The sequence below is a fragment of the Anser anser genome (assembly GCF_964211835.1).
Source record: "Anser anser genome assembly, contig: HAP1_SCAFFOLD_199, whole genome shotgun sequence".
In the NCBI taxonomy this organism is placed as follows: Eukaryota; Metazoa; Chordata; class Aves; order Anseriformes; family Anatidae; genus Anser; species Anser anser.
In genome coordinates, this window is record NW_028153989.1 from 95,796 (window position 1) to 108,852 (window position 13,057).

Below are 13,057 nucleotides of genomic sequence, written 5' to 3' on the forward strand. Positions count from 1 at the left end.
ATTACTAACTCCTCTACGAAAATTAATTTAAATTTTCCCAGAGTTTAAAAAGCAAGAGATTAAGTGTAATAATAAATCTATTTCATATTCTATGATGTTTCTTCTAAATAACCATGTCTCATCTCAGCATAGTTGGTAAGTAAGAGGAATAATGGTAATCTCCCAAGGTAATATAATATAAACCATTAAAAAGGAAAAGTAAAAATAATTTGCTATAAGATGTTTTTACCTAGCTTAGGTGGGGATGACGTTGAATGGTTCATGATGAGTTCCACTGAAGTTAAATTAACCAAGAAGAATTCTTGCACCTCTGGTATATCATCCTGCAAAACACAATCCTGCAAAACACGCCTTGCCGAGGCGACCGGCTCCGGGGCAGACGCGTGCTGCAGCGGAGCGCGGGATCGGGACAGGCAGGGCTATTTTTCGGGCACCGAGCCTACGTGAGGGAGCCGCCAGGCACCGGCAGCCCTCGTGAGGGAGGCTGACGAGGCGTAGGCGGGGCCAGCAGCGTCAGCGTCAGCTCCTCCCCCCGGCCGTTCAAAGGCAGCCCTTAGGGAGCGCGAGCGACCAGGAGCGCGGCGACCAGGGCCGGCAAACAGGGAGTGACGCGGGGGGAGTGACGCGGCAGTTAGCGAGGCAGTTGGCGGGCAGGGAGGGCGGAGCGCTCACACCCGCCCTTAGGGACAATTCCTCTAACGGCACTCTCCCGTCAGCTGGGCTACAATGGTCTCCACCAGGCACGGTGCTTTCTCTAGGAAGTCAGTGCACACCCAGACCGACTGCCCGCCCAAACATGCGGCAGTTCAGGTCTCCGGATGCGGGGAGTGTCTGAGCCTCTTGCTGCCATCGGCGGGAGGCAGGGAGACTGCTTGCGTGAGGTGCGAGCAGGTGGACGACCTGGTCCGCATGGTGGCGGAGCTTAAGGAGGAGGTGCAGAGGCTGAGGGATATCAGGGAGTGCGAGCGGGAGATAGACTGGTGGAGCGACTCCCTGCAGGACCGGAGGGAGAGGGACCAGGGTGAGACGCCCCAAAGGGGGGTGGACCCCCTGCCCTGTTGCCATCGGGCAGAGGGAGGGGACCTGCGAGTTGAGGAGGAATGGAGACAGGTCCCTGCTCGACCTCGCAGGAGATGCCCTCCCCTTCCGGCGCCGCCTTCCCAGGTGCCCTTGAACAATAGGTTTGAGGCCCTGGAGCTGGAGAGACTGGTGGGTGAGGATGAGGTAGGAAGCCTACCCGGGAGGATGCCTGAGGTGAGGAAGTTGACTCCACGCCTCAGGACTGCCTCCACCAAGAAAGAAAGAAGGGTGATTGTTGTAGGCGACTCCCTCCTCAGGGGAACGGAGGGCCCTATTTGTCGGCCTGACCCCACACATAGGGAAGTATATCATCCTGCAAAACACAAATACAGTACATCCTCTTCTCATTGTCCTTTAAGAAACTTCCACAGAAGTCACCAAAAAGGATCACACAACAAGTCTCTAATATTACTGTGACACTAGAATTCATTTTTCTGTTTTCCTGAAATAATTTTATTGGGTCTGAAACTGATTATCGTGGAAGAATTAAGTAAGACATTATATATCATGAAAAAGATCCTGTGGTGACGCTAAACTATTCTTGCAAATAAATTACTGACCGATTTTAGAGGCATGTATCTCCAGCAATGAAAAAGTATGAGCCTGTAGCCAGCCATGAAGCACACTGTTCTAAATACTACTAGATAGTTGGTAAAGTTTTAATGAGACAACTTTATTACCTTTAGACAGAGGTAGAGCTGCTTTCTGTGACTATTTGATCCCTTGTGATTTTAATATTAAGATTGAAACCATCTTTCTAAATGATAGTGAAATATAACACAGGGCTTCAAATAATGGCTGCAAGCTTTAGTTCCCAAAATATTACCCTTTTGAAATCATACAGAAAAGTACAGAATTAAAGGGTTTAGAGGTTACCTCTAGAATAGTAATATTTATGGCAACTGATGTTTCTCCTTCTTCTAAAATCAGTGAGCCAGAAGCAGGTACATAATCAGCTCCTGGTTCAGCCACAGTCTCTTCTGTCTGATTACTTACAGTGAGCAATCCTGTAACTGTGGCATAAGTAACATTGATAGTACCTGTTTAATTTGTGAGGAGAAAAAAAAAAAGAAAAAAAAAATTGTTTTTCAGTTCTTATATAATGTTCACTGGAATGGATAAAGACAAGAGATCAAATTCTCATCCACAAAATAAAAAGACTAACTGCAAAACAGAAGGATTAAAAGAGTTATCCAAAGTACATTGGAGCTAGTGTACCTTTGTTACCGTTATCAATATGCCTTCAATTTGACCTTTGCTGACTTGTCTGTCTGCATAGGACTCAAAAATCATTGGGTCCAAATGCATCCAGAAATTTGAAGTTCTGTGGACCATAAATATGAAATTGCTGAAAGACTAACTGGGACATCTCATGTACCATTAATATGAGTTTTTGCAACAAGGACACTTTTTGGGAATGACAGATATCTAAGAAAGGCTCTAAAGACAGTGCTGGGAAACACAGATTAATAAATCTAGATACTTTCCTGGGTAGATTGACAAACTTCAATAGAGAACAAAATTAGGGGACACATGGATAAATATTACCAAGCAGAAAAGTTATACATTATAGTTTTGAGAATAAAGCCACCTCTCGCTAATCTGGTAGGGTAAGTCAAGTGGCAAACATAAGGAGTATGAACCTGAAATAAAATGATAGATGAAATTAAAAGCTGCTCTATATGAAATAAAATGTAAGAGATAAAAGAGTCCTAATTAATAAATAAGTAACGATGCTTATTTTAATTCAGTGAGAGATCTTGCACTTACTATGAACAATTATCTTAAAACATTAGTTTACTGAATAGTGTTCAAAGAGTACACTAGAGTATGGACTGGTATTAAAAAATAAATGGAAAAATAGTGTCATTAAAATGTCTCTAAAACTCTCTGGTGTCTCCAGATCTTGAAAAGCACTGTAAATGTTACTTCATTTCAAAACAAGTATGGCAAAAGAAACAGCCAGATTATCACCGAGGTGTAAATATAGTCCAAAAAGGCAAATAGGAAATTATTATACATGTTTTCTCACAACATAAGTTGCTATTTTCAGGCAACAAACACAAGATTCATTTTTTTTTTTCATGAAGCACACTATTGTATTGTAGAATTGAATACTATATAGTTTAAAGGATGTTAATGGATAAATTGATTCAAAGAGGAATCAGAAATTGTCAGAGGAGACATAAATTGAATTCAATGGTCTGGACACAACTTTTTCCATGTGACATTCCTAAGGTGCTGACTTCCTGAAATTCAGAGAAAAAATATGTGGGATGTGTGTACATGTCACTTTTCTCATGTTTTTTATTTTTTCTGAAGAGACTAATGCTTTGAGACAGACTCATTAGACAAAAATATGGTAACCTTAATAGCCACCTGATTGTTACAGCTTTCAGATCCCTTGCTGTATTAATGAGGATTATGACTCTAGTAATAAGTAATATTTAGTTTCCAAGTCTGCAGAAAGAAGCTTAGAAGTTCTGAAAAAAATACCAACTGTAACAAAGATTTTTCCAAACTTTCATTATCATGGCTTTTATTTGCCTAATGATAAGCAAAACAAAACTTCCTTTCTCTTGGAGTTGTTATACAGACCTAGAGATCCAAATTCTCTGTTAATAAAAAGCTGAATTGTTTTGTTTTCTTCTGGGATTAAAACCACCCTGGATGTGGAAGCAAAATTCAAAATTCCATGTGGTTCATCACTAGCTTCTACTGTTAGAACAGCTTCATATCCTTGACTATCCAAAACAGCAGCACCTGTAGAAGAAACTCCTGCAAGAGAATCAGTGGACTGCAGTGAATGAAGTGTTATGCAACTAATATTTTTGTCTTACATTATTGTTAATATTACATTTAAATAACGTTCAGTAGCCATGCAAATACCACGAAACCAAAGCTCACTGAAGTATGTGGATGGTGTGGGACCTACACACATATATATACTTACATTCTATAACAAATAGAAACAGAAATTTTATGCATACCAAGTACAAAGTCACAAAAATGTATTAAAAAATAAGAAAACTTAACAGGCCAGTGCCAAATATCAACTTCCCTATATTTTAAAAGGAAATAAACCATTTTCCCAGGAAGTACCTCCAAAAGCTTAAAACTATATTCCACTTCACAATCATTACATCAATAAACTGATATGTTTTCCAACTATTGCTTTGATGAATAATTTTGCTCATCCCGTTGGGCCACAGTGACTCTCGGAAGTTGATAAGGCACCTCGCAGCAACACAATCCATGTCAAGTTAGTTTGGTGTTTGGACATTAATTTCAGTTTGAAAAAAGGTATTTCAGAACGGATGCAGTTTAAGGCTTCTTTTCTCACTATAATTTTAATGGCAAGAATAAAATATTCTGACCACCTTGAATTCAGGGACAGATCAGTAAGTCTGCAGCTTGACAAGATTGTTTAAAAAGATAAAAATATCTGCATGTTTCATGGCAACTCTATCCATGACATATTAGTAAACTCAGTTTGCATTAAGATTAAGGGAAGAAACAACCATTGAATTAAATAGGCAGAGTTAAATCAGGATTGAAAACCATTTAAGTGTATTTGTGGAGACACGGTGGGATTTATATATACATACATAAGGACCAAGCCTATTTCAATAAAATGTTAATGAACTTTGCGTACTTTGCACCAGCTGCAGTTTGCTCAGTCCTATACCTCCAAAATGAAATAATAAAATTAAAAATATTATATTATTAAATGGTATTTTTAAGATGTAGCTGGCTATAGTTCTGCATTACCTTCTGTTTTGATGTTGTATAGGATGACTTGGTATTCTTCTTTTTCTTCAGGAATATGGTCATCCAGCAGATCAACATACAATGTTGTATTCAACGTCCCCTATTTGTTTTAAGGGTAAATTGATTAGCCATTATTTTATAAAACACAAGTGATATCATAATGACAAGTATTTTGAACAATTTCTTTAAGAAGAGTTAAGTATCAAGAATTGTAAGCTCCCTCCAGTTTGTAAGTCAAAAAGTGAGAAATTAAATAATCAAACCAAGAAAGAAGGACTGTTGAAAAGGCACACTTTTTCTCAGATCAGTTCTAATCACACTATTTTCCTGTAGCCAACATCACTGTTTATGGACTTACCTCAGGAAAAAAAAGTATTCCAGAATAGTTTGCAAAATTTTGTTTTACATTATGTCCTACTATCTTCCACTCAACAGTAACATTTCCCAGTCCTGGAGGAGTTCTTACGATGTGGAATTGTAATTGTTCTCCTAGGAATAAAGGACAAGATGCAGTGTTTCAGGGTCTCCTCTTCTACATGTTGGTTATAAAAATGAGAGGTCAAAAACATGCATCACACAGTTAAAGTATTTTTCCTGAAAGATATTGCTATTTTTGTCAGTTTGAATTTCACAGTAGTTATATACCACATTCACTTTTAATGCTGAAAAGAAAAACCTAAACTTAAAACTCTTCTAGTTTTTTTTTTTCTGTTTTTAGTTCACACTTGGAAATAATTATGAACATATGAGGGAACTTGGTATAGATGAATAACTTAGAAAGGGAATGTTCATGAAAACATGCGCAAACATTAGAGCAATACAAGTCTGTAAACTGTACAAAACAGTAACTACTGTATGTACCAACAATAATAGTAGTTTTCTACAACAGTTCCCTGGAAAGAATACACATTATCTGAACATTTGCACTGTCTTGTGACTTTATTCAATGCATGCAGAAAAAAATGCTTATAATTATCTGTAAGTTCCATTTATGTGAGTTCGAACTTACAAATATGGTCACTGTTAGAAAACAAAACATTCAGAAAATGTTAATAATTTCTTATAATCTCAGAGGTAATCAGTATTGCTGGACAATGTGCATATAAAGGAAGCAAATACTATGGTATTTTGCACATTTATAACATTTAACCCCAAAGGCACTTTAATTAAAAAGAGTAGACCTCTTAGTAGGCTTTGTAAAATGTGGAAATTGTTTTATATTCACAAGTTTTTCACAAAATTTCCATTAAATATTTTAAATGTGGACATGTGAAATTAGCATGTTATATCAACATGGAATAGATCAGTAGGCAATATTTTGCAAAACATTCACAATAGAGGACAGATGGTTATTTATAATAGGTAGGTACATGGCATTCATATTTCATATGCATTTTTCAGGTCCACAGAATTTAAGTTCAACAGCACATTTTGTCCTGCATTGGCTTTCAGAGACATGAAATATGCAGAAATCTACAATTCTGAGATTTTTGAAAACAATACATGAGATTTCTTTTGCTTATTGAAGAATTAACAAAACATAAGATAATGTTATAATAACATTATGCTGCCCAACTAGTCCCTTTGATTATGCAATTTAGAGAGCAGCAACTTAGGATGCTGTCTTGCTATTCTACTGTATTACCTTACAGAATTGTACAGCATTGTACAGCTAAAACTGGCAAGAAAAATCTGAAAATTTTCTAGTTACATTTATTTTTTGTAAGGAAGAGTCAGAGATATGCATGTATATTGGCTACCAATGAAAGAGAAAGGAATTCTTAACTTCAAGAGCCCTTAATATACTTAAATAAAATTTAATATTGTAAAGAAGTAATACAAAAACTGTATACACCCATTTTCAAATACATAAATGTGCTATTCAGCCCCAACATTTCAAACTTCAGTTAAGTCTCAGAGATGTCAACATTGATGTCGACATTGATGTCGACATCTTTGGCTTAAGTTGGTCCATGTTGCTTCTAAGAAAATTAAGGAATTCAAAATTTATTGATATCACAAGGATTCCACTTCTACAGTCAAATATCTGGATGGTAGACTCCCAATTTACAGGTTCCTCTGAGGCTAAATCATTACAGTGTTTAACACTGCACTGCAATCCACTATGTTCTATTTGAGAATTTTGCATATCCATTACAAAGAAATAAAGATTTAAAAGAAAAGTGGTTTCAATGGTTTAGTACCATTGGGAAAACACACACACACACAAATAAGGCAAAGCTTATTTCAATATATCTCTATAAGTTATAATGAATTTTCATTGAAGACTGGGAAAAATGCTTTATGATATAGAAAGCTGTTCCACTATAATCCAAACACTGAGAAGAAACTTGAAGTCATTATTACAGATTCCAAGTAGTTATTTACTGATCCATGTTTCCTACCAGCTTTACCAAGATTTTTTTGGTATTCCTATCCAGAAGAAATGCTAATATGAACACTAATTGATTTCTGAAGATTGAAAGTGTTATTAGGCTAAATTCAATATTTTTTTTAATATTTAATCCTTATCCATACTTTTACATTTCTACATTGTGACTTAATAAGTGATGCATCTCTTACATAGAGAAACAAAGAGGTGGGTATTTATCGCTGTGAAGAAGGGAGCATCAGCCGCTCTCCTCTTCCTCATTACTTTAAGCTACTGCAGTGCATTTTCTTGTAATACAGTTACACAACTGTCGCAGACCCCTGTCCAATAAAAAAATACTACACTTATCCTCAATAAGGTAAAAAATAACATGCACATTGTGAAAACAAAATGTATTCACTTAACAGAAAATTTTCAATAACACAATAACTGTAAAAGTAATGATATTTGGATTTATGTCTGGTAAATTTTGCTTTCGAATGAAAAAAATATTTTGACAAACTAAAATAATCTAAATGCCTTAGCTCTTTTGCTCTTTCTCTATTTCTCCCTTTTTCTCTCTCTTTTTTTTTTAATCAAAGACACTTAGTTCACTTGTTTTGTTTCTGGCTGGAAGGCAATGAACTATTTCTTTTCACAACCTGGAAAAATAATATAATAATAACTATATATAATAATAGAACTATAGCCAAGTACTTCAGTTTCAAGCAGCCAGCATTTGGTAGCATGCTATGAATAACATTTAACCAGTTGAAAGTATTCAGGGACTTTGGGACTGAGACAGTTTGTATTAATTCCTTGTGCTCATTAACAGCTCTTCTTAGCTAATCATATCACATCTGGCTTGGCACAGAATTAACACAAACCATACCTAGATAAAAAACCAAAGGTTATGATGCCCTTTCATGTTGGGAAAACAAAACAAAAAACCTTTGGTTGAGAAAGCCATTTTTCTTCAAACAGAAAATGTAGTGCACACATTAGGGGACAAGTTCCTGTTTTGTGAACTTTCCCTGCCCATCAGTTCAAACATCAGAGAAACGTGATACTGCAATACACTGAGATTCCATCAAAGGCCACCTAAAGCAATCACCACCAGTACTATTATCATCCTATGCAAAACTGCATCAAACTGTAGATGAAACATGCCGTGTATTCTTTAAAACAATAGTAGAAATGTTTAGTACATACCAAATTATTATTGTTCTTTCTCAAATGTTTGCTTTCTCTTATAATTGCTACTTCCCAAATCATCTGCCATAAAAAAACATCAGGTTCATGGGACAGACAAAGGGAAGATGTTACCCTAGTGTTTCTGCAGGAATGTTTTCTAGAATATTTTAAATTCTTTGTAAGTCGCTGATAGATCTGATTTGCTTATGACTATTAGGTGTGTGTATGTTGGCAGTCATGAAGTGGGCTGGCAGGAGCCTCGTGCAGGCCAACAAAGAGAAGGGCAGAGTCCTGCCCCTGGCGGGGAGCAGCCCCAGGCACCAGGGCGTGCACCCTGATGGAGAGCAGCTTGACAGAAAGGGCTTGGGGTCCTGCTGGACACTGCACTGGGCAGGAGCCAGCAACATGCCTTGTTACTAAGAAGGCTGATGGCATTCTGGGCTGAATTAGGCCAAGTATCCCTAGCAGGCTGAGAGAGCTATCCTTCCCCTCTACTCTGCACTGGTGAGGCTGCACCTGGAGCACTGGGTCCAGCTCTGGGCTCCCCAGTGCAAGACAGACCTAAACGTACTGGGAAGACTCCAACAGAGGGACACCGAGGTGATCAAGGGAAGGGAAGAGAGGCTGTGAGAGCTGAGACTGCTCAGCCTGGAGAAGGGGAGGCTCAGGGGGATCTCATCAGTGTCCTTCAATACCTGAAGGGAGGGTGGAACAGGACAGAGCCAGGCTCGTGTCAGTGGTGCCCAGGGACAGGACAAGAGGCAGCGGGCACAAACTGGAGCACAAGAGGTTCCCTCTGAATATCAGACAGCACTTTTGTGCTGTGTGGGAGCACTGGCACAGGTTGCCCAGAGAGATTGTGGGGTCTCCCTCCTTGGAGATACTCAAAAGCCTGGACATGGTCCTGAGCAACCTGCTCTAGGTGGCCCTGCTTGAGGGGGAAAGGACCAGATGACCTCCAGAGGCCCCTTCCAACCTTAAGCATTCTGTGATTCTATGAATGCTTGCAAGAGTTCAAAGTACATGTCAGGTATGTGGATATTCACTTCTTGCTGGTGTTCTCTGAACAGTGAAACACAATCATTGTGAGTCATTATCAACTGAAAGCACAAAGATGGAAACTGGCATTAAAATTTGAGCGTGGTCAACACAAAGAACACACCTTCACAACCAATAACAGATCTTGAGGCTGTATGGAAGCTTATAATTCCTGCCACATTGTCACTTGCCAGAATAATCACTGTGACAGTGTCAAAACTGGGCAAAATTCGACTCCCTCCTTCAGTATGGACCAGGCTGATTTCAATACTTTCATCATCCTCTGGCTCTGGATCATCTATAATGGGCAGCGTGACCATCTTCTTTGTTTCACCTACAAGGAGAAGAACGTATACAACCGTGTGTCCACTTGGAAACCACCTTGTAAAAAGACTCAATCATCTCATTTTGAAAATAATTAAATACATAAAATATATTAAAATTGCATGAAACAAACTTATTTACCTTTCTGGAAGTCAGTGAATGTCATTATGAAATTTTATCTAATTACTATTGATCAGTCACATTAAGCCAATAAAACGATCACATCATTAAATATACTATGTAGAAATTAATTATATAGGAATTATTTCGGAGTGCCTAGAATTCTTTATTTTCATTACAAATTCTATGACTTTAAAATTTAACTTAGAAAAGGGGAATATCATTCTTGAAAAAAAAATAAATTGCCAGGTGCTAAGCTCTCCGATGAACCATTTACACAAGGGTGTACATTCAATATGAGTACATTTACTGAGCCAGGGAATGCATTGAAATGGGATGACATTTTGTTAGTTCCTTGCCTTTGGGACTATCAAAGAATAATAATGTAAGCAGCAAACACCGTTAATCTCTAGTCGCTATATATCCATTAAAATTTACAACACAATCCTGTTGTTCAGTGCGTGTGCATAACCCAGCTGTGTTTTATGATCATTAGAATATCAATTTACAGAATACATATGTATTTCCTGCTAGATTGTCTTTCAAAATACTTCAAAATCAGTTTTTACTAAACTTATAACGGGTAATGTAATTACATGTCAGCCTCACAATCATTGCCAGCAGCCATGCCTTACTATTCAGATGATTTATCAAGCTAGCACACTAGAATCTTTACTACGCACCTGGAAATTGCTTTCAAAATATCAGTTCGATTAACTCAGACTTTGAAAAAATAAAATACAGCATAAAATACAGCATGCTGCATGGTACTTAAGTAATGTCTGAGAGGGACTTGTTTGTCCTGTTTGCAATTCTTTTAAATATGTTCTGTTATGTTACGTTTAAATATGTTTTGTTATGTTACAATATGATCTCAGAATTTAAAGAGATGTCATGAAAAATTAGTACTGTAGTGACCGAGGGCTAACAAAAGACCACTTAGGCCTGATTCTCATTTCCATTATCCTTGCTGTAACAACTATCTTCGACTTTATTAATCCTTACTTATGTGGTAAAGGAAATCTTTATAGTGCAATATTTATACTGCAATATTTCTTTAATAAAAACCCTTAGGTATTTATTGTGCTTAGATATTTCATTGTGCTTTGCTACCACTGTGTGTGTTCTGCAAGATAATGCTACATGCTAATGAACAACCATACTCTTTTGCACGTGTATCCTTAGCATTCAGGAAAATTTAGCCTAAGAAGAAGATATCAGTTGTCAAAACATCCACAGTATCGTGTACTTGTCACGTTCTTTTTTCTTTTTCTTAGTTTTACAAAACAGAAGCCAAAACGAGAGCTTGTCTCACCTTCAGCAAACACCAGAGTCTCACCGACACCTATAAAATCCAAGTTTGGAGTAGCAGTCCCACCAATGACACGCCATTCCACTGTCACTTGTCCCAGGCTGCCTTCTGTTCTGTGTATCATTAGCTGCACGTTGGTCTGAGGACGTTCCTCTACTTCAACATACAGACCTTTCTCTGTTGCATTGGGACTTACACTGTAGATCTTAAACACTCCAAATGCGTCTCCATTCATCATTATGATAACTGTGGAGGTATTTGGCTGTCCTATGGTTGGTTGGTTTTTTGAGCTGGCTGAGACGTTCATCAGTTCTGCTTTCAAAAGGGTTATAGTGAATCTCTCATCCAGTTCTGGCAGGCTGTCAGGCAGTATGGTAACTGTTAGATTTGCAAACTCTTCCCCTTCCTGCATTATGGCCCACTGTCTTGTAACAGGTTCATAATCACTGCCAGCGATGGCTTGTGTGCTGAAGAGGGCGAATGCACTGGTAACGTTTTTCTTGTAGGTCCGGAACCCTGAAGTGTTGTTAGTTAATGGGCTGATATCTGACGTCAGCCAAAGGCAGAGAGGAATCCCTGAGGCACTGGAAAATGTAAAGGCTGAACATGCTTGTTCTTTTAGGCACTGAGCTGCACAGGAATACACAGGGTCACTTGCTGCTGACACATTCACTCTGGTCTTGGATGGTTTGTCAGGAATTCCTTGTACAGGAGGCTCGTAGTAGGCCAGGATATCCTGACCTTGCTCCACAGCAAGAGCTACAACGTCAGTCTCAGAAGTGCTGTAGAAAATCTGCAGCTGACCAAATCTTCCCTCACTAAAAGACATTATAATAAAATAAAGTTCTGTTAGTTGACAAAGGATGTCTAATATTCTACATGTTTCTGGGTTAATAATAGAAGTGAACAAAATCAACTGACCCTTTCTGAATTGCTGAAAAATTCCAAATAACACATCAAAATGCATTCCCTTTGAAACTAGTACCAGAATAACTGAGTTATCTTATTTTTTTGTGGATAGCAAGTTTGATTATTTATAGCTTAGGTAGTAGTCTGTTAAGAATGCATATTTGTAAACATTTGGTTCTAGGAGTTAACTTAGTCTTCTTCAGGACTTGGCAGCTCTCCTTACTTGCAAGGAAGAAAAAGCCGGTGACACCCAGACTTATCATCCTTCCTCTAGGATCACATGCATAAAACCTGTTTTCCTTCTCTTATTTTCATCCTGTAAGGGCTGGCCATTTTGTCCTCCTGTTCAAATCACAGGAACAGGCTACCATGCAGGTTTAAATGATTTGATGATTAAACGGACAAAATGAATAGTACACTGTGTACGCTGAGTTTACATTGTGCATTTCAATGTATACTACGTTTAAGTAATTTATGTAATACACAGACATCTACTTCAAAAACAATGTGTTTGAAATGAAAATACATTGAGATGGCAGATCAAAGAATTGATGCACATATTTTTATGAGAGGAGCATGAAATTTGACATTATAGTGAAAACAAAAGTGAAGAATAAATAGTAATTACAAATAAAGCAAACATTATACAAACCTTCGCCTGACTGTTATGTTTGCCAGCAAATTTCTTTCTAGTGGCTCCTGAACTCGATATAAGGATTGATGAAAGAAAACTGTGCCATAAGGATTATCATTGGCAGGTATTATAATACTTGCCACGCCATCTAACCCAATAGCACCACCATTGGAGGCCTGAGTTAATTCTACACGGACAATCTCAAAGAGAAGAAAAGAAAAAGAAGTAATGCAGCTAGACAATTTGTGGTTTTTCTAACAATAATTACAAGCAAAGTATAACATGAAATTATAGCACCTTCCTG

The 13,057-nt window shown here is 37.9% G+C and overlaps 1 pseudogene across 1 annotated transcript in view; it reads right to left on the reverse strand.

Moving 5' to 3' along the window:
- Nucleotides 1-13,057, reverse strand: part of LOC310891039 (adhesion G-protein coupled receptor V1-like) — a 72,534-nt pseudogene that overhangs the window by 9,643 nt on the left and 49,834 nt on the right. The window contains exons 28-35 of the transcript in view: nt 12,772-12,953; nt 11,214-12,028; nt 9,579-9,788; nt 5,210-5,340; nt 4,852-4,951; nt 3,679-3,858; nt 1,957-2,120; nt 230-323 (exon numbers count right to left, since the gene is read on the reverse strand). The product of the transcript in view is annotated as an adhesion G-protein coupled receptor V1-like (transcript). The remainder of the gene's footprint in view (nt 1-229; nt 324-1,956; nt 2,121-3,678; nt 3,859-4,851; nt 4,952-5,209; nt 5,341-9,578; nt 9,789-11,213; nt 12,029-12,771; nt 12,954-13,057) is intronic.